The sequence below is a fragment of the Crinia signifera genome, chromosome 2, assembly GCF_055691185.1.
Source record: "Crinia signifera chromosome 2, ASM5569118v1, whole genome shotgun sequence".
Lineage (NCBI taxonomy): Eukaryota > Metazoa > Chordata > Amphibia > Anura > Myobatrachidae > Crinia > Crinia signifera.
In genome coordinates, this window is record NC_139218.1 from 9,154,269 (window position 1) to 9,178,107 (window position 23,839).

General features: G+C 45.0%; 1 protein-coding gene across 7 annotated transcripts in view; it reads right to left on the reverse strand.

The window, feature by feature from the left end:
* The window catches only part of ZBTB20 (zinc finger and BTB domain containing 20), a 759,091-nt gene that overhangs the window by 194,363 nt on the left and 540,889 nt on the right, over window positions 1-23,839 (reverse strand). The window contains exon 1 of one of the 7 annotated variants that reach the window (XM_083171559.1): window positions 16,987-17,305. The exons of the other annotated variants lie outside the window; for them this stretch is intronic. The gene's annotated coding sequence lies outside the window, so the exon portion shown is untranslated. Of the gene's footprint in view, window positions 1-16,986; window positions 17,306-23,839 lie in introns of those variants that run through there. 7 annotated transcript variants of the gene reach the window in all.

Below are 23,839 nucleotides of genomic sequence, written 5' to 3' on the forward strand. Positions count from 1 at the left end.
TACCCTCCATAACTACAGAAGTGGTACTGTGCAGCTGTCCATACAGAGTATAATATCATTACTGAGAATGACATCTACCCTCCATAACTACAGAAGTGGTACTGTGCATCTGTCCATACAGAGTATAATATAATTACTGAGATTACATCTACCCTCCATAACGACAGAAGTGGTACTGTGCATCTGTCCATACAGAGTATAATATAATTACTGAGATTACATCTACCCTCCATAACGACAGAAGTGGTACTGTGCAGCTGACAATACAGGGTATATTATCATTACTGATAATGGCATCTACCCTCCATAACTACAGAAGTGGTACTGTGCATCTGTCCATACAGAGTATAATACCATTACTGAGATTACATCTACCCTCCATAACTACAGAAGTGGTACTGTGCAGCTGTCCATACAGAGTATAATATAATTACTGAGAATGACATCTACCCTCCATAACTACAGAAGTGGTACTGTGCAGCTGTCAATACAGAGTATATTATAATTACTGAGAATGACATCTACCCTCCATAACTACAGAAGTGGTACTATGCAGCTGTGCATACAGAGTATAATATAATTACTGAGAATGACATCTACCCTCCATAACTACAGAAGTGGTACTGTGCATCTGTCAATACAGAGTATAATTACTGAGAATGGCATCTACCCACCATAACTACAGAAGTGGTACTGTGCAGCTGTCCATACAGAGTATAATATAATTACTGATAATGACATCTACCCTCCATAACTACAGAAGTGGTACTATGCCGCTGTCCATACAGAGTATAATATAATTACTGAGATTACATCTACCCTCCATAACTTCAGAAGTGGTACTGTGCAGCTGTCTATACAGAGTAAAATATCATTACTGAGAATGACATCTACCATCCATAACTACAGAAGTGGTACTGTGCAGCTGTCCATACAGAGTATAATATAATTACTGAGATTACATCTACCCTCCATAGCTACAGAAGTGGTACTATGCATCTGTCCATACAGAGTATAATATCATTACTGAGATTACATCTACCCTCCATAACTACAGAAGTGGTACTATGCAACTGTCCATACAGAGTATAATATCATTACTAAGATTACATCTACCCTCCATAACTACAGAAGTGGTACTGTGCAGCTGTCCATACAGAGTATGAAATCATTACTGAGAATGACATCTACCCTCCATAACTACAGAAGTGGTACTATGCAGCTGTCCATACAGAGTATAATATCATTACTGAGATTACATCTACCCTCCATAACAACAGAAGTGGTACTATGCAGCTGTCCATACAGAGTATAAACAGAGTATAATATAATTACTGAGATTACATCTACCCTCCATAACTACAGAAGTGGTACTATGCAGCTGTCCATACAGAGTATAATATAATTACTGACATTACATCTACCCTCCATAACTACAGAAGTGGTACTATGCAGCTGTCCATACAGAGTATAATATAATTACTGAGAATGACATCTACCCTCCATAACTACAAAAGTGGTACTGTGCATCTGTCCATACAGAGTATAATATCATTACTGAGAATGACATCTACCCTCCATAACTACAGAAGTGGTACTGGGCATCGGTCCATACAGAGTATAATATAATTACTGAGAATGACATCTACCCTCCATAACTACAGAAGTGGTACTATGCAGCTGTCCATACAGAGTATAATATAGTTACTGAGAATGACATCTACCCTCCATAACTACAGAAGTGGTACTGTGCATCGGTCCATACAGAGTATAATATAATTACTGAGAATGACATCTACCCTCCATAACTACAGAAGTGGTACTGTGCAGCTGTCCATACAGAGTATAATATAATTACTGAGATTACATCTACCCTCCATAGCTACAGAAGTGGTACTATGCATCTGTCCATACAGAGTATAATATCATTGCCAATAATGACATCTACCCTCCATAACTACAGAAGTGGTACTATGCAGCTGTCCATACAGAGTATAATATCATTACTGAGATTACATCTACCCTCCATAACTACAGAAGTGGTACTGTGCAGCTGTCCATACAGAGTATAATATCATTACTGAGATTACATCTACCCTCCATAACTTCAGAATTGGTACTATGCAGCTGTCCATACAGAGTATAATATCATTACTGAGAATGGCATCTACCCTCCATAACTACAGAAGTGGTACTGTGCATCTGTCCATACAGAGTATAATATCATTGCTGAGATTACATCTACCCTCCATAACTACAGAAGTGGTACTATGCAGCTGTCCATACAGAGTATAATATCATTACTGAGAATGGCATCTACCCTCCATAACTACAGAAGTGGTACTGTGCAGCTGTCCATACAGAGTATAATATAATTACTGAGAATGGCATCTACTCTCCATAACTACAGAAGTGGTACTGTGCAGCTGTCCATACAGAGTATAATATCATTACTGAGAATGACATCTACCCTCCATAACTACAGAAGTGGTACTCAGGTGAAAGCGGGAATCAGAGGTGCTCGACCAGTTAGAACTTATCTTCCTTGATCCCGCACATACTGCATAATACAACAGTCATTACCTGTATCACAGGTGCAGAGCCCTATTCCACATGTGTCCGGATAATGAAGGGCTCAGTGGAAATTATGGGCGAAATAATTATCTATTATACTGTATAACAAACACATATTGGTAAAGGATTAAGGGAACAATTAGTGTATTTAACGTCATCGTCCAAATGTCTCTGTTTAATCTAAATTAAATGTCACATGTTTCGTTGCTAACATACAATGAATGTGTAATTTGTGAGGGCGAACGCCCCATATTGGCTTAATCCCAACACGCATCCCAACCATGAATCATGGTTGAAAGTTGAAGTTGATTTAAAAATGTTGGGTTCGATTCAGGCCTGTTCGCACAGGTCTAAATTCGTCCCCGTCTGCGCATGTCTGATATTTCATTCGCTGGGGCGGTCGCTGTCTGTGTGATTCGATAGAAATCGGCCATGTTAGACAATGACAAAATAAGGATATTTTATACCGTTCCTCAGATGTTTGCAGTTATTATTACATTATTATCGGACAGATACGAGTCGCCGTAAATATTTGGATTAGTTGTAAAAGAGCATGGGAGTTGTATCACTCTTACGGTATAGAGACACAACACCACTGCCGCCGTCAGGGTAATCCCCAATATACGGAAACAAACAGCTTCATTTTGTGAATTACTATCAGGCTGGAAAACAATAATCACTGCTCTTGTTTAGTCTTATATTAAAAGTTATTAATATAGGTCACAGATGTACCACCGCACTCACCTTATCGTCGCAATGCCGACAAGGGGGGGGGGGGGGCAGTTTTTCACTCCCCCCCCCCCCCCACTTGCGGGCCCGGTGCCTCTCTACGCTCGGCACACTATTTTATTCTCCCTCTATGGGTGTTGTGGATAGAGGGACAAAGTGCCGGCATTGCGACCGCCGGGATTCCGACCACCGGCATATTGACCGCATCCCGTATCATCATAATGCGAATTACAGTGACCAGGGAAACTTTTGAATGAGAAATAATCTACTGTTAGTATTGTTATGTTGGCGGCTAAAGCAAAACAATAACCTGCGTTATACAGAAATTCAATTAACACGCACACACACACATACACACACACACACACACACACAGAGCAGATCAAAGTATCTGCTGTAAGGGTTTTGGATCCATGTGACAGATCCATTATTACCTTTGATGATATTGGTCCTTGAACCACAGGAGGAAAATTGTGTCAGTGTCAAACCAGCAGATTGCGGTAAGTTCAGCACCTTGGATACCATCTATGGTCATTCAAAGACAAAACTCCAAATCAACGGGTGCCAGATGACTGGCTGACGGTCGGGACCCCGACCAATAAGGGCTATTCACCATGACACCCATAGAGTAAGAATGGAACCTGTGGCTCTGTCGGAGTACCAACGGCTGTTAATCCGATGTAGGTATACTGACCGCCGGGGTCATGAGTGTCGCCCAGTCATACCACACCCCAAATCAACTTATACCAGAGAAACAACAGACAGGTGCCCAAAAATAGGTCTTCAAGATTAGCGAACACACTAACTAGGGTGGCCAATCCCGGGATCTGGCCCCAAAAACACCGGGATTTCAATCCTGGGATTTCGGGATTAGACTGCGCATGCGCAGTCTAATGCCGGGCAGCATCTGAGCACTCGCTCAGACGCTGCCCGGCTGTTCCCTATGCCCGATCTGCTCTCTCTGTGCATCATGATGGTCAGAGGTCATGCTGCACAGGCCTCACAGTCGCTCCGCTTGCCTGCCCACAGCCTTGCATCATCGCTCCCCAACCCTGCTCCAGCCGCAGCCTGCCAGATGCACAACTCCACCTGGACCTGCTCTGCCAGCTTCACAGCCAAACGACAGCACAGCTCCCGGCCGCTCCTGCCCGCAGGTAAGTATGCGGGGCTGCCGGGGCATTAGGGAAGCCAATCCCGGATGAGCATTTTTCAATTCCAAATTCCGGGATTGAAAAAATGCCCCGGGATTGGCATCCCTAACACTAACAAACGCCTGGTTATGGAAGAAGTAAGTGATAAAAAGAGGACCAATGCCCAGCCCGAGATGCATGGCGTGGTATTCTTAGTGGCTATTTTGTGCATTAGAAGTGGTATTCTATTGGTCTCCTTTAATACTGATTAGTTTGTATTCAGGCCCAAAGAGCGAAGCTAGAAAGGCTTCAGATCCACCAATGCAATCAAAGAGTTTGAAGTCTTTGATTTATCATGGTCATTTTGTTCCATCCGCAGTTGGTGACGTACGGCTTAGACCAGAGGTTCCCAACCACAGTCCTCAAGGCACACAAACAGTCCAAAGACAGCCATACTTGAGAACAAGTGACTTAATTAGTGCCTCAGTTATTTTGATTTAACTATCTAAGTTGAAGCTTGGATATCAATAAACCTTGACGGCTCGTGTGCCTTCTACACTGAGGTTGGAAAACACTGGTCTAGAGTGTGGTCCTCCTGCTTGAGGAGATCTCAGCTGAGGCGGGGGAAGTGGACTCCCCTTTCCCCATTATATACTGTAAACTCAGAACCCTGACAGTTCTATAGATAATTATTAACCGAGGGATCATGTACTGTAATTATTGCAAGCCATTGGCTCTAGATGCAGAAAAATTGTCCTAATCTGACAACTTGACAAATGATTGGGTTCATTGGGTTCTGTCGGTATTGAGAAATAATGAATTTATAAAAACAAAACAACAAAAAAAATCAGAGAATTCCCAAGTAAAGGATTGGACTGAACTTCCTTGCAGTGACCATTGGTGATCACTCCGCTTTATAGAGTTGAGGGGGGCTGACTTCAAAAACGTCCCCTGGAAGTTTCAACAGCTGATGTAATGTATAGAGGTTTTCATGAGTGACTATAGGGATCCTAAAGAACTGCAATGGTTTATAAAGTTATGTCCAGGTCATCAGCTCACTGAACGGAGAGATCAAGATGGGGGGGAGATATGGATTGGAGAGCTGGTAAGGTCGCAAAGGAAGGCTGCGCTGAGATCATCATGACTTTGCCATCTCCTGGACATTCTGTGATAAATCCAGTGGCACATGGTACGTGCCCAGCCCTAAGTAGTTTCTGCAGGACATTCTCTGAGTGTAAAGAGGAACCTGGTCCATCAGCTTGGACTCTTTGAGAGAAGAAGGCAGTAGCTTCTGGAAACTCGGCTCCAAACAGCACGCCTGAAACTCATGTCCAGAAAACTGGATGAGTCAGTGTACACAGCCATTTGCATGCCGGGGCGGACATCTGCACTACTTCCCAACTACTGGAACAATGCAGATTGGACAACTTGGTCCAGCGGGTGGAGATCACCACTTTAGCACTGCAAATGCCCCGTGTCCGAGCAAACGCAACTGCGGTTAACTTACGGCTGAATGGACGTACTTAGCGTCAGAGGGGGTTCACACACAGGCTGAGGGGTACAATTACCAAAGCTTCTAAACATGAAAAGAAGCGATGTAGCCTTCAGATTCTGGCTATCATTTCCTAGAATGCAATAGAAAAATGACAAACACGATCTGATTGGTTGCTATTGACAACATCACCTATTTTTAGAAGCTTTAATAAATACCCCCAATGTCCTCGGGCGCGTGTTATGGGCATGTTGGTGGAATTGGTGGTTGGGCGTTCAGAGGTCCGTCTGATTTTGGGCGGCTCTCGTGTAGGGTCCATGCACCTGCGCGCTCTTAGCAATGTCGGATGCTTATGCATGCGCATGGAATGCTGCTGTCACTAGTGAGGCCAGAGGTCCCCGGTGCTGAGAAATGTTACATATGAAGTAGACTTTATTGTAAGTTAGGCATGCTTCTAATTGATTATAACTAGTCAAACAACCCTTCTCCACCTGCATATAATACATTGTACCCAGACTGCCGAGAGCCGGATAAACCGGCAGAGAGCGGGCATAATGCATATCTCGCCCATCCAACACCCTGGACACCCACTTGCCGGCGCGAATGGCGTCATAAACTCAGGTTCTCCTGTGTTCCTTGCACCCGTGGGCCTCTCATCGCCCATTTGTTTATATGCCACTGCCTAATTGTGGCGTCCTGCCTCCAGCACCCCTCCCTCGCCGGCTGAACAGGCTGCTAATGAAGTCTGATCCAGGATCCTTCCTCTCCTGTTGCCGCTGTTAATATTTCATCTCCCTTCTATAGCGAGGGCCACTGAGGACTCCATCTAACGCTGTTTACATGCCGGCCGGGGGATTTGTTCTCCAGCATTAGACTGGGTTTGCTCATATCTAATTAACTGAGAGTAATCAGCTCAGTATGACAGCATCCTCTCTGCGTGTACATTGTGTTCTGGCTCAGGCTCCTCCGAGACTCTGCGTTAGGACCCTGGCTTGTTTGCGAGACCACTCCCACTGACGGCTGCACACTGAGTAATAGGACGTTGGCCACCGCTAGCCGTCTCTCTCTTTTATACTGCTGGCCTGCGGTAATTAATTAGAGATAATTAGCTTCTGTCTTTCTGGAGGATTAACCCCTCTCCAGATAAATATCTTGTCAGTGGGAAGTTTCTTGAAAGATGAATTGCACAGACACGCGGCAGATGTATTTATATCCAACCAGTCGGTGATAATCCAAATCATATCAGAAATCCCAGCGATCCCTATAGCCGGGAATCGGGAAGGGTATTGCCGGACGGCTGCGCCTGGAAGCTCTGACACAAAGTATTATATCCCGAATTCTCTGACAGCTGCAGACGCCTTGCTGTACTGCAGGTGCACGCATTACACTGTCACAGGGGTGCTTATAGTCTGGGAATATTACCATATAGTCTTCTGTACAAACAGTGCAGTTTAGTCACAGACAATGTCCATGTTGACAGTTAGATCGATACTACCATGTCGATGTTTGCTGAGTCTACCTCTAATAGATATGTATTTTGTATCTCCAGCTATAAGAATCAATGTCAAGTCTCCTGAGGACACCGAGGCATTGTCCCAGTATCCTCAGGTAACAGTGCTGACTGACTAATACAATGTCAAGTATTTCTATTCACCTGATTTATAGAATTAAACTAACGAAGCCGTCAAATCTGTTCTGAATTTGCTGCTTGTAATACACCCTGCTTTTCTGAATGAACAACCTTGCTTTAAAATGACTTTGAAATACTGAATGAAACCATTTCACATTTTGACAAACATTTGATATTAGTATAGACTATTTTTAGAACTTTTTTATTGATGCACTTTTTGGAAATAGTCACAAAGCCTATTGTGTTGTATATCACAGGAAAGGGCATACAAAATAAAATGACAGAAAATGACCCTCTGTAATTAGGAGAGCTACTGTGGTGATTTGAATATATGCTGGTTGTGTATTTTTGACAGATTTTTTTACAGCTTTTCATAACCATAATTTGGAAATGGCATGAAATATTACAATAAAATGTTGTCCTTTTCTTGGACTTTATACTCTACATATGTATACCTAATTTGAACAAAATCTGAGCAGGTGAGGTAATATTATCAACAAAAAAAGTGTTTTGATTTGACCCCATAATGTGTCCACTATAAGCCAGAAGACACATGTCCAGTGTGAACAGTGACGGCTTAGGAATAATACTGGTCCGTCACCAAAGTGTGAAAGGGGTAAAGTAATAAATGCTAGCATCCTGGGTCAGAGTCAGATTATTGTAGGGTTTATGTGTGAAATGGGTATAAAGGTCAAATCTCAGACATGGTATGGACTGAGGAGAAAACTGTGTGATGTAAGGAAGTGGTGTGAAGTGAGGAGGAAGTTGTGTGAAATGAGGAGTAAGTGTTGTGGAGTGAGATGGAAGGGGTGTGGAGTGAGGAGGGAGTGGTGTGAAATGAGCAGGAAGTGGTGTGAAGTGAGGAGGAAGTGAGATGGAAGTGGTATGAAGTGAGGAGGAAGTGAGATGGAAGTGGTATGAAGTGAGGAGGAAGTTGTGTGAAATGAGCAGGAAGTGGTGTGGAGTGAGGAGGGAGTGGTGTGAAATGAGCAGGAAGTGGTGTGAAGTGAGGAGGAAGTGAGATGGAAGTGGTATGAAGTGAGATGGAAGTGGTATGAAGTGAGGAGGAAGTGAGATGGAAGTTGTGTGAAATGAGGTGGAAGTGGTGTGAAGTGAGGAGGAAGTGAGTTGGAAGTGGTGTGAAGTGAGGACGGAGTGGTGTGAAATGAGCAGGAAGTGAGATGGAAGTGGTGTGAAGTGGGTAGGAAATGAGATGGAAGTGGTGTGAAGTGAGGAGGAAGTGAGATGGAAGTGGTGTGAAGTGAGGAGGAAGCGAGGAGGAAGTTGTGTGAAATGAGCAGGAAGTGGTGTGGAGTTAGGAGGGAGTGGTGTGAAATGAGCAGGAAGTGAGATGGAAGTGGTGTGAAGTGAGGAGGGAGTGGTGTGTAATGAGCAGGAAGTGAGATGGAAGTGGTGTGAAGTGAGGAGGGAGTGGTGTGAAATGAGCAGGAAGTGAGATGGAAGTGGTGTGAAGTGAGGAAGAAGTGAGATGGAAGTGGTGTGAAGTGAGGAGGAAGTTGTGTGAAATGAGGTTACTCTGTGAGGTGAGGTGGAGTGAGGAGAGAGTGGTGTGAAGAGAGGAGGAAGTGGTGTGAAGTGAGGAGGAAGTTGTGTGAAATGAGGAGTAAGTGGTGTGGAGTGAGGAGGGAGTGGTGTGAAATGAGCAGGAAGTGGTGTGGAGTAAGGAGGGAGTGGTGTGAAATGAGCAGAAAGAGAGATGGAAGTGGCGTGAAGTGAGGAGGGAGTGGAGTGAAATGAGCAGGAAGTGAGATGGAAGTAAGTGGTGTGAAGTAATGAGAACAAGGTGAGAAATAAGGACATATTCTGAAGAGAAGACTAAGCTGTCTGAAGTGACATTTGTGACGTCCGGAGAATGTGAGAATTGAGGAGAAAGTATTGTAAAGCAGGAGTATATGGTACTGAGTGAGTAGGGCACACTGGGAAGCATGAGGCTGTAGTGTGAAGTATGATGACTGAGGAGGAAATGGTGGGAAGTGAGGAAGGAATGGTGGGAAGTAAGGAGGGAATGGTGGGAAGTGAGGAAGGAATGGTGTGAAGTAAGGAAGGAATGGTGGGAAGTGAGGAAGGATTGGTGGGAAGTGAGGAGGGAATGGTGGGAAGTGAGGAGGAAATAGTATACAGTGGAATGATATGACTTAAAAAGCTGAATATACATATGTTAAACAATAATCATGATAACGACCAAGCATAACGTAATTTTCCCGCGAATCGCCCAGTCTGTACACTCTATATCATTACCATTCCTGCGAGTCATTAGCGATGCCAGTACATGCTGCTCAATCTGAGGATATCGTCATCGACAGCTATACTGGCTCCGCCCACTGACCATACCATTGTATGTACACACAATATATAGTACACACACTGACCATAACATTGTATGTACACACAATATATAGCACACACACTGACCATACCATTGTATGTACACACAATATATAGTACACACACTGACCATACCATTGTACGTACACACAATATATAGTACACACACTGACCATACCATTGTATGTACACACAATATATAGTACACACACTGACCATACCATTGTATGTACACACAATATATAGTACACACACTGACCATACCATTGTATGTACACACAATATATAGTACACACACTGACCATACCATTGTACGTACACACAATATATAGTACACACACTGACCATACCATTGTATGTACACACAATATATAGTACACACACTGACCATACCATTGTACGTACACACAATATATAGTATACACACTGACCATACCATTGTACGTACACACAATATATAGTACACACACTGACCATACCATTGTATGTACACACAATATATAGCACACACACTGACCATACCATTGTATGTACACACAATATATAGTACACACACTGACCATACCATTGTATGTACACACAATATATAGTACACACACTGACCATACCATTGTATGTACACACAATATATAGTACACACACTGACCATACCATTGTATGTACACACAATATATAGTACACACACTGACCATACCATTGTATGTACACACAATATATAGTACACACACTGACCATACCATTGTATGTACACACAATATATAGTACACACACTGACCATACCATTGTATGTACACACAATATATAGTACACACACTGACCATACCATTGTATGTACACACAATATATAGTACACACACTGACCATACCATTGTATGTACACACAATATATAGTACACACACTGACCATACCATTGTATGTACACACAATATATAGTACACACACTGACCATACCATTGTATGTACACACAATATATAGCACACACACTGACCATACCATTGTATGTACACACAATACATTGTATAGTTCGCTGTGTCGTCTAGTGCAGGCATGTCCAAACAGGTATGTATCATTGGATAGACACCAACTAGGTCAACAAGCATTAGGTCGACACCACTAGGTCAACATGCATGAAGGTTGACATGACTGAAGGTCGACACGGGTAGGACGACAGGGTCATTAGGGCGACTCAATCATTAGGTCGACATGGGGAAGGTCGACAGTCAAAAGGTCAACATGGGGTATTTCACTTTTCTTTGTCCTGAATGTTGACTCAGTCGACATGGACACTAAAACGTAGCACCGTGTCCCCTCGCATGCTTGCTGCGCTCACCATGCTTCGGGCACGGTGCCTCTCTGCGCTCGGCACACTATTTTATTCTCCCACCGCGCCCTAGTGGATGGTAGGGCATGAAATACCGCCTGTCGGCACATGTCGGCTAAAAAAGGGAAAAACCCCATGTCTACCTTTTGACTGTTGACCTAATGCTTGTGTCGACCCTAAGTCATGTCAACCTAATGTTGTATACCTAGTGACCGTATCCTGTACAAACCGTGGCCCTATGTGATGAGGAAGAGGTGAAACATTTATTACCACAACTATTTTTGATTTCCGTGGCAGTAAAACACCTTTTGTGGCCAGAAACTGGCTGCGTATATATTATGTCAGCCTCGGTGCCAGCCTAATTTGCATGATTGTGCCATTGGCAGTACTGGCTGGTATATGATGGAGGACAACTGTGACTGAGGACAACACACATACAGATAGCAAAGTCCTGTAATCCTGGCACCTATTACACAATCCACTATTCCTGGCTCAGGCACTTTGTGTATATGGCCCCATATAAATAATAATTACATGTCACAAGACTTGCGTATGAGTAGTGAGCTCTATGTACTGTACATGTATTGTCCGTGTTAGTGTGCTCTGTACTTTGCGTGTACGGCCATGTTAGTGTGCTCTGTGCTGTACATGTACGGCCATGTGAGAGTACATTAGCAGTATTTGATGCCAGCGCACAAGCCACTGTCCCTACATCAGGCATTCCCAACCACGGTCCTCAAGGCACACCAACAGTGCAGGTTTTAGTGATATCCAGGCTGGGAGCTGTGTGTACACCATATACAATGGTTACCGTATCACCAGGGCCCATTCCGCACTATACAGCTCATAAACTTACAGCGATGACTGAAAACAGAATGTCCTGACCTGGTGATGACCGCTTTCCGGAAGTAACACGGTTAATCTTTACGGCACATTAAGAAAGGATTTGCTGTATATTAAACCTTAACTGTTTCTTCCCCATCCCAGCTCTCAGTAGCTGTAAGTACCGGGAGCCGGTGGTGCTGTATAATACCTCGCGCCTGCCGCACAGTCTCCTGATTACAGTATCGCTGCTCTGTTGTGACTCATGTGTAATATCCCTGCCGTTCTCCTGTACAAGCGTATAGGGGTGCACACACGGGCTGGAGGCTGGGCCAGTTTCACTAAGTGTTTTTGCTTGGTCAATATGGCTATGTTACTGCTGGAGATAAGCCGGCGGCCATCCGCAGCAGCAGCCCGCATCTAGTCAAAATCCTCTTGCCTGTGGTGTCTATTTGGCCAGACGACAGCGACACTGCGGGGCCCCAAATTGCTATCACCCTCTGTGTACACATGGGGCGAATCAGGGAAACCTTATAAGCGATTTTGACCCTAACCCTCCCCACTCGTGCCAACCCTAAAGCTGGCCATACACTACTGCGATGTTTGACAGTAGTGTATGGCCAGCCGACCCCCCCCCCCCCCCCCCCCCTTCAATTTGAGCTGCCCAGGACCCTCCTGGTTGGCAAAATCACATGCGATGAATATCATGTGGTCCTTTGAACGTGTGATATATCGCATGCAACCCCGTTCCCCGTCGCACCTAAACCTAACCACCCCGCAGCTTAAACATAATCCCCTCTTATAAGTGCCTGACCCTCCCTCTCCGCAGCCTGATACCAAGTCCCCCCTATTGGCTAAACCTAACCCGCTAGGCATACTTATGTCTGCATTGTGAATGCTGCCATCCCTGAACACAGCCCCTGTAGACAGGGAAGAAAAACGTGGTGGCTCAGTGGCCTCCCTCCCACAAAAAAATAAGTGCCGCTGTTATTACTGCTGTCACCTGTGATCATTATGTGTATAAGGAGCACTACTGTGATCATTATGTATATAAGGGGCACTACTGTGATCATTATGTGTATAAGGGGCACTACTGTGATCATTATGTGTATATAGAGCACTACTGTGTTCATTATGTGTATAAGGAGCACTACTGTGATCATTATGTGTATAAGGAGCACTACTCTGATCATTATGTGTATAAGGGGCACTACTGTGATCATTATGTGTATAAGGGGCACTACTGTGATCATTATGTGTATAAGGAGCACTACTCTGATCATTATGTGTATAAGGGGCACTACTGTGATCATTATGTGTATAAGGGGCACTACTGTGATCAGTATGTGTATATGGAGCACTACTGTGATCATTATGTGTATAAGGGGCACTACTGTGATCATTTTGTGTATAAGGAGCACTACTGTGATAATTATGTGTATAAGGAGCACTACTCTGATCATTATGTGTATAAGGGGCACTACTGTGATCATTATGTGTATAAGGGGCCCTACTGTGATCAGTATGTGTATATGGAGCACTACTATGATCATTATGTGTATAAGGGGCACTACTGTGATAATTATGTGCAAGGGGCACTAATAATGTGTGTATACTACTCCTTTGCTCCCAAACATTTTTCAGATTTTTGCTCCCACCAGACATATTGGACAGACAAATCTGTAGGTGTGTACCCAGCTTAAGGGGCACTGCTGTGATAATTATATGTATAAGGAGCACTACTGTGATCATTATGTGTATAAGGAGCACTACTGTGATCATTATGTGTATAAGGAGCACTACTGTGATCATTATGTGTATAAGGGGCACTACTGTGATCATTATGTGTAAGGGGCACTACTGTGATCATTATGTGTAAGGAGCACTACTACTGTGTGTATAAGCAACACTATTGTGTGGCATACATGTGTAAGAAATACTACTGTGTAGCATAACTTGTGTAAGGGGCACTACTGTGTGTCATAACATGAATGAAGTGCACTACTATGTGCTGTAATATGAATCAGGAGCACTACATGTGGTTCAATGTGAATATGAATGTGACTACTGTGTGGCTTAAATTGAATTGGCGGTACTATTGTGTGACCACACCACTTCCTTGTGAGATCGATGTCCCTTTATAAAATATAGGAGGTAGGGCACTAATTTATACTTTGTAGAGGGCGCCCAAAACCCTGTCACTGTCCCAGGCTCTGCCAACTAAGGGAGGTGGCAGAGGAAACGAGTTCCACCACCTCTACAGGACCACTTTATGCTCTGGTGAATAGGAGCACTGGTCCCGCATGACCAACTCCCTAGGGCACTTTTTTCAAACTGGCGGCTGATGGGTAGTAGAGGGGGAGGTTCCTTGCACTTATACTAAATTTAGTAGTGCCCAACTACTATTAGCCGCACCTCTATACCCAGTCTAATGGATCGCCAGTGTACATTAGGGGGTGCTGGGCCACTGAAGTTGGTGGTCCTTAGAGGAAACTTAAGAGGATGAGACTGTGCAGTAACAGTGGTAGGAGAGTGTTGGGCAGGAAATATGGGAAAGGTACAAAGATATACACAAACCTGGGGCAAATTATAGGGAATGCAAGCAGGGAATGCCTTGAGTTACATTGTAAAGAGGGGGGGCAAGGGTTTGTCCTAAATGACAACAAAAGGGGAGGGGGGGGCATGCCCTGGGTAACAGTGTAGGTGGGGCATGCCTGAGTTAACAGTATAGATACAGTGTAGAGGGGGGGCATGACCAGAGTTACAGTGTGTGTGTGTGTGGGGGGAGGGGGGGCATGACATGAGTTACAGTGTGGGGGGGGGGGGTATGACCTGAGTAACAGTGTAGGTGGGGGGGGGCATGACCTGAGTAACATTGTAGTGAGAGGGTGGGGGGCATGACATGATTTACAGGGTAGGGGGCCATTACTTGAGTTACAGTGTAGGGGGGGGGGGGGCATGAGCAGAGTTACAGTGTAGGGGGCCATTACTTGAGTTACAGTGTAGGGGGGGGGGGGGCATGAGCAGAGTTACAGTGTAGGGCGGCATGACCATAGTTACAGTGTAGGGGGGGTATGAATTGAGTTACAGTGTAGGGGGGGGCATGAGCAGAGTTACAGTGTAGGGGGCCATTACTTGAGTTACAGTGTAGGGGGGGGGGGGGATGACCATAGTTACAGTGTAGGGGGGGTATGAATTGAGTTACAGTGTATTGGGGGGAGGGGGTGGGCATGGCCTGAGTAACAGTGTAGTGGGGGTGAGGGGCATGACATAAGTTACAGTGTAGTGGGGTGGGGGCATGACCTGAGTAACATTGTAGTGAGAGTGTGGGGGGCATGACATGAGTTACAGTGTAGGGGGGATGACATGAGTTACAGTGTAGGGGGGGTTATGAATTGAGTTACAGTGTATTAGGGGGGGGCATGACCTGAGTAACAGTGTAGTGGGGTGAGGGCATGACATGAGTTACAGTGTAGGGGGGGGGGGTGCATGACCTTGTACAGTGTATGACCTGAGTAACAGTGTAGTGTTGGGTTACGCATACTGCCTTTGGTAACCGCCATGCTAACTACACATGATACATAACTGGCTAGAATGATGGAAAGGGATTTGCAGATCATTAAGCTGAGTGCGGAGACGCAGTGCCAGACTGTGAGTGTAGTGCCAGGCTGTGAGTGTACGGGGCGGGGGGAGGGGGACAGTAGGTGGGCACCTAGAAGTACTTCTACCTTGGTCGGACAATGTATCGGCGATGTCCACATCCAGTGTGTATAGTAAATTTCCCGTAGTTATAACTATTAAGGCCACATATGGAGTATGGGGGGACAGTTCTGCACCTCGCTGTAGTAAGGACCCAGCTCGGAACTCTCACTAATGAAAATGCTGTATTAAAAAATTAGGTTTGTTTATTTGGGGGAATGAACGTTGGCTTAGAGGTGACCTAATTTATGAGTATAAATGGGTGATATCCCGATCTGAACGGCCTTTCTGGGAAATAATGTAGGTGTGCGGTGCCCCTAAAAGTTAATTATTTATTTTATAGAGATAAGGTATTTTTTATTTAGATCCTTTATTTGATTTGGCAGCGGCGAAGTCATCGGGCAAAGGTCTGCAGAAATGCAGATGCATTGTATGTTTGTTAGACGTCAACCACTTAAGATTACATTTAAAGGGCCATTAATCTTAAAATGCAAGTGACCGTACATGTAACATATACAACTAACAAGTAATGTACGTGTAGACTAGTCCCCACGCACGACCGGTGGTCAGGAACCTATGTACATGTGCCATGCGGCTGGGGGAAGGGTGCCCACAATTACTGCCCATATATGGCCAGGGAACGTCCTTCAACTAGGCTATAGGGTACAATATGCCATCCATCGCCAGCACACTTGTCCCCGATTCCCGAGATCTGATAATGCAGTTTATGCTTTACAAAGTTTTGGTCAACTTTGTAACAGCCAACTTTCTTCAAGTGCAGTGGTCCTTTAAGTGAAAAGGACTTATAGGACCCAGGCCTGGATGGCGGCAAAGGCTTGTGACAAGTAAAACGAGCATTTGGTGCCACCGGTGGCCTCTCTATTATACAACGCATCAGGTGGGAAAAAAATGATCATCATTATTCCTCATCTACAGTATATCAGTGTGAACAGAATGGAGGTACGGAGGCGCAGAGGCTAGTAGGGTTTGCGGCAGATAGAACAGTATAGCGATACGTTACTAGGTTGCCATAGTTACACACAGTCAGATGGCCTGCTAGGGTACTACCAGCACAAACTACAGCACTCCAGTAAGTGGCTGACTGATACAGTCACAATGACAATCTCACCACAACACGGGAGCACTCTACTTGACCGCCATCCAAATTCCCCGCGACGGGGGATGACGACACAGAAACACAAAAGTCCTACAAAGTTGCCTTCAATCAATCAGCCACGTACCTACAGTAAGACAGACAACTCTTACTTCGGCCATGTCCACTGATATCAGTCCTGCGGTTCTATCTGCTGAGTAACTCCAAATATCTCAAACATTCCAGGAATTAAGTGGTTGCTGATTTGGCACAGCTGGTTGCTTCCTGCTGTTTCTCTGGCTGGCACCGGTGTACAATGGGCAGTATTGTTGTGGAACGAGGATTTTTTTTTTTTTCTTTCCCTCCTTTCTCGCTTTCCCAGTGCCCACAAGAGGGAGGAACAAGTAAAGAAGTGACTTACAGCGAATGAGCTGTACCAGGCTGCCCGGGCATACGATACCCCATTAACTCCATGTGCCTGCTGGGCATTAACTAGGACACAATCGTCGCTGGATTCGGCACACAGACAGTCCCTTAAAATGAGCAGATCTACGTACCTGATGTGAGCGGCCTCTCTCCGAACTCTGGACTCACTAAGATTTCCATAAACTCAGCCACTCCCAGCTTATAATACATTAGGCATTAATTCCAACATTTGATTTTACTGCCAGGCTGCCAGTAGGGGACATTACCAGCAGCAGGTTGTCAGACACTCACAGCCTACACTGTATTGTGCAGCAGAGAAGCTCGCTGTGTGCCCGAGACTAGAACTTACACACGGTGCTGCCAGCCCAAGTGGCACAGGGAGACGGAACTTCCTCTGTGACTAACGAGATCTCCGGAGCACTGGCATCTGTGGAATCCTGTGGGGCCGCTTGACCCATCGCCTGTTTGTTATGCTGTACAGCTGTGTACTATATGGTTAATCTGGGATCAGAGCCACTTGTAATATTAGAAAGCACTTAAGGGTACAGAGCACTGTGGGCAGGGAGTGTGTGCCTCTATAATGTGGCGCGCAGGGTGTTATCTGGTGGGGGGTTTGGGGAGGATAATGGCCAGTATTACAGGTGGGCAGGACCATTCTAAGGCTGGGCACACACTAGGCAATGTGTAGCCGTTGTGTCATCGTTAGCGCCCGGGGCCCCGACATTGGCTAGTGCATATACACTTGCCGCTGCCGGTAGCGATGTAGAGGGGACCATTCTGCCTTCCAAAGTATGGCCCTCGCTCATACTGCATGTACAGACAACGGAGGATGTCGCTGACAACGCGCCGGAACACGCATCGTCGGCGACATAGAACATAAACACGTGACACAATGGGTGGTCTACAAACTGTGACAGTTATTTTCACCCACTGCGCAGGGATTTTTTTAAATTTTAAAATGATCCAGCAAGTAAAACTAGTATATAGTTATTATACAATTAATATAAAAGTTTATCTCTTACACAATCTGATTTCTTATTGTTTGTTATTTGTCCCCTGGGGTATAACTGGGGGGGGGGGGGGGGGGTAATACAGAACGCAGTGACGTAGCGTGCAGACTCATGGATAGAGGCTCAGAAGCTTTACACATCCTGGTAAACCAATGTGCCCGGTCTACACAAATCTACACAGTTCACACAAAACTTAGGTGGGGTGAGAAGTAATATAATGAGATTTTAGTAAGATTCCGAAATTGCACCATATCGCTTTAAAATCGGCAATTAATGCAAATTTTCGTGTAGAAACAGAAGCTGCATCCGATTTGGAGCGATTTTTGGTCATGAGAGTGCGAATGAATACACATGTGCAAATTTTTAGACATGGTGACATGCGGTTTTTGGGCAGGGTTAACTCTGGAGGGGGGACCCCTTTATTGTGGGGGGTCCCCACTTCCCCGGGATCCCTGCCCGGGCTGACCAGCCACACAGATTAATGCAATGGCCGGGAGAACTTCGATAAAAAGTTTCCCCCGGCTGGGGCACGCCTTTTTTTAAATTTTTCTTTAACCCCATTTTTTGGGATAGAACTATGCAAATATCTCACTGATCTGTGCATGGTCCAGTCACCAGTCTGAACTTGGTCTATTGTTTGTGTGAATTGTGAGAACGTTTTACATTTGAAAATTGTATACTTTATAATGGGAAATCATCTGGATGCTAATTTATGCCGTGTTTTCTTCCTATTCTCAAACAATATACAGTATATAAAGTATATATATATATATATATATATATATATATATATATAAGGAAGGAGCTGGTGCGGCACTCAGTAGTGTAATGTAGAAGAAAATAAACTCACGGAGCCATCAGATTAAGGAGAACGTTTCAGTTGTATTAAAACAACTTTTTGTCAAGTATGTAAGACTTGACAAAAGTTGTTTTAATACAACTGAAACGTTGTCCTTAATCTGATGGCTCCGTGAGTTTATTTTCTTCTACATTACACTACTGAGTGCCGCACCAGCTCCTTCCTTGTTATCCCTCATTGTGAAGGCACCAGGAAACCATCGTTGTCTTATTGGGAGTGCCTGACTAGTACTTTGTTATATATATATATATATATATATATATATATATATATATATAATATATAGAGAGAGAGAGAGAGAGAGAGAGAGAGAGAGATAGGTAGGTAGATAGATAGATGATCTGTGACTGGTATCTCCCCAATAAGCACTTTCTTCCCATCATCGCTGGGAAAGCCGCCCACTGTGTATGCCCCGGCGGTGAGCGCTGCGGCGGGCTCCCGCATCATCACTGGGAAAGCCCCGGCGGTGAGCGCTGCTGCATGCTCCCGCATCATCGCTGGGAAAGCCGCTCATCTGTTAGTATTACCAGCAGATGAGCGGCTTTGAGGTTGGCTTTGCACAGTGCTGCGCTATGAAAAGCTTTCCACCCTCCTCTGACGGCACCGGGCAGGGGGAAAGCGGCTCAGTGTGTATGCACTGAGCCGCTTTCCCCCCAGAGATGATAGCAATCATTGCTGTCCATACACGCTGAGCACAGTCGCCCAGTGTGTATGGACCTTTACCTTAGTAAAATGGGTAGAAGGAAGGGGTCATTTTTACAAGATTTTCAGTGAATAGTGTGACTCCTCCCCCTCTGTGCACTGCCACCAATCACATTTAGCTGTTATGTAAATGAAGGGCATACTGCAGCTGCCTTTATTTCATATGAACTCCCAGAATATAATAAATAATTTCAGGAAAATTAGGGCATTTGTACCCTGCATATTGTCCAAAGACTCTGCTACTTGCTGCGCAGACTCCAGTCTTCCTGTTCTCCAGGGAGGCTTCATGCCCTCATCCCAAGATGGCCACACAGATCTCTACTGAGCAAGTGCAGTGGCCATCTTTTCTTTACTGTGTAGACATGGTGGGAAACTGAGGCCGCCTGCTTAGCGCCTGTGAGAGACCTGGTGATTATCTGCTATAAACCTGTTCCAGCATCACTGCACCACTACCCATCTCAGCTTACACTCACTGGCTGGTGAGCTGTATGAGACCTCACTCCATTTCCAATGTACATGTAACAGTGAGTACGGCATGTAACGGTGAGTACGGCTGTGTGTGCTACAGTATCTATTTATTTACCAACATCATTGGTTAACTTGGTGTGTGCCTATAAAACTCAATAAAACAATATCAAGAGAGCATATTACCCATGTGATTCTCCCAGCAACCAGAAGGAGACATGAATGGCTGACTAGGCACAGAGAGGATCTGACTAATGAGGCATGAAGGTAAGTACCTTCCAGATAAGGCCACTACTAGAGCATTGGGCATTCAGTGGTCATTCCCTTCCATCATCTGTCAGAGTTGGGATAACCCTCTATTAACACATTCAACATTTGTACTCATTACAGAGTGAGGCCTTGCTGTCTGTGCAAATCTGAGCAGGTCTGAGGCTGCCAATAATCTGCAACAGAGACAGGCTGACCAAGGCGCTGATGTCACAGACCCTCCCCTGAAATGCCTGGGCACGCCTGCATTATTTCTGACACACCCCCGGGATGGTGGTTTAGTCTCCCGCATTTTGACCACAGCCCCTGACCCTGAAGTTTTAAAAGTCGGTAGGTATGATTTGTGCACGACATGTACATTTACTGAGTCGCAATTCATGGTGAATTAAGAGCCCAAAACTCCAAGCATCCCCAAGTAGATAAATACATAGGCAAATGCTGGGGGGGGGGAGGGTTCTGGTTGCCCGGAAACCTCCCTACTCTTGGCAAGTGGTTCAGATTATTACAACAATTGCAGTGGTATATAATATGATTACTAGAGCTGACACCACCTAGAAGAACTACCAAGTCTGCGGTGTGTGCGGCTCAGTCAGTGCAGTGGACCAGAGAGCAGCTACCATGAAGAAGAGACAGGAGCCTTACCACCAGTAGGAAAATGTTGTGCCTAGAGAGTGCAGTGCTGGTTCTATGTATTAATTATGGTATGTTTATCCTTTTCATGACCATTTACAGGTAGAACGCCTGTCAGCGAGCCCGCAGGATCACCAGATGTCCTGAGCTTGATGCAGGATGGCGGACAAGAGCTCCAGCTGACGGGGACACCATCCCCGTAATCACGGTGGCTGGGAGCGGCTTCCTTGCCTTGTCCGCTTCAGGGAGACGGGCAGGGAGTAAGTCTGGGCTGCGGGGGAGCAGCGGGGAGATGGCGGAGGGCTTGACAGAATGGGGCACCGCCATGATCGGCAATCCTATCTGTATATATATATATATTATATAAATGTATGATACAGCCGATACTATAGACCATCTATAGTGTTAGATATTACTACTGTATCCATACAGTGTCCAGTGTATACAAAGACCAATGTTTCCATTAATCCATAGGTTTTCCTGCGCATGTGCAGCCACTGTGAGCGAGTGCTCGCACACAGAAGTCCGAGAGGGGGCACGGAGCGGCGTGGAGAGGCGAGCTGGGGAATTTGCCTATAGGAACGCTCAGCGCGCAGCTCGCTCACTGGTGTCTGCGCCCGACTATGACGCCTGCGCAGCTGCTAAACACTGTCAGCTCCTTCCAGGAAGATCCAGAGCTCAGGACACGATGCACACAAGAATCAGGAACAATAATAAAGATGGATGCATGGGTTTGGGCAGGCTCACAAGTACGTGATTTCCTTTGGCACAGAACCCTCGTTGTGCCCATCAGCGTGCATCTGTCCACTTCCCCATGATGCAGATATAAATAGGATACATGTATGTACACAATGAGGACTTGTGCTTTGTGTTCCACAGCTATAAATGTGTCATTAGACGCAGTGCCAGGTCACACAGCTGAGAACTATATGTCCGGCACACCCCAATCCTTTGGCCTCCTATATAGCAGCAGTGAGTGCAGGAAGGGAGGGGGAGCGCTGCTGCGAGAACATCGTGTCTTCATGAGTCTTATAAATAGGCACATTATTTATATATACAGTCCATCACTTACACTTTTACTCTAAAGCCTTTATATCCCACAAGCCTGTGGTTTCTGCTTCTGTCCCACAGTTTCCATGACCCGCTCTCCCACACGCCATAAGCAGACATGTAAAGTTTTGGGTTTTAATTATTTCTCAGAAATACACAGAGAACAAGTTTTAGGGAAAACAGAAAACTTACATAAAACTCATCCCCCCCCCTTTCCTCCGGTTCTCCTCGGATTGGAGGAGGCAGCGTTATCATTCCTCTATCGCTCCTGGGTGCAACGTGCTGCGGACAGACCGCTATATTTCTGTGTATTAGTTCTATGGCTTAAGTTCGTAAGTCAAATAAACTTTTGACGGTAAGCATAATTACTGTCTGCGCACAAATGCAACCGCCATTCTCTGGGCTGCGGCGCTGTTAATGACAGCAAGAGACGGCGCCGCTCAGGAATAAAAGGAAACAAAACGACAGGGCCATCGCAAACTCATTCGCAGCAGCGTGCACATTCGCAGCCTGCATGCAAAAATGTATGCCACTATGTATGCGCCTCGGCGTGCCATATCCGAGCCACGATGAGCGTAACTACAGCTGTGTATATATATATATATATATATATATATATTGGAAGAACCGCACTCAGTCCATGAGAGAGGGATACAGGGCGGTGCTCCACTTTAGAGGATTTTTGGATCCCAAACATAGAATTTGTAGAGAGGCAGGCACTCACCAACACTGAGAGTTTTGTGCAAAAGCAAAAGTAGTCTTTATTCGTCACATCATAGGGACATCAAAACAGGCATCGACGTTTCGACCCGCAACAGGGGTCTTTGTCAAGATCATCAAACATGGGTACACCAGACAAGGTGTCTGGTGTACCCATGTTTGATGATCTTGACAAAGACCCCTGTTGCGGGTCGAAACGTCGATGCCTGTTTTGATGTCCCTATGATGTGACGAATAAAGACTACTTTTGCTTTTGCACAAAACTCTCAGTGTTGGTGAGTGCCTGCCTCTCTACAAATTCTATATATATATATATATATATATATATATATATATGCACATTTCAAATAGACCGGCACTCCCAGCAAAAAGGTAATGCTTGCGCAATACTGTATATATATATATATTTTTTTTATTCAAAACAAGAGTGGGTTGGCGCCTTGGTACTCTGCAACCATCGAGGTACCTATTTACACCTGTATTCCCCTAACTGTCCGGGATCCAATTAGCGAGAATGTGTAGTTTTTCTTTTTAAAAAGTCTTCCATAAAATTCAAAGAAACGTTGTTGAATTTCAGCATAAGAAACGGGTGTGGTATAGGGTTCCGACAGTCGGGATCCCAACAGTCATTAGCCTGACATCAGGACCCCGTCTGGCACCCTAAGAAATGGTTTCACAGCCCCTTTTGGAGTTTCAAGCAGAAAATACCCAACGCGTTTCATCTAATACAGACTTCAGGGGTACATCTGTATTTCAAAGTACTATGCAACACCAATAAATGCTTCAGATGATATGGATAACAGTCTCAGTAAAGAGATTCATAGATGAAAACTCAAAGCTCTGTTAGTAAAGCGGAGATAGTCTTATATAAA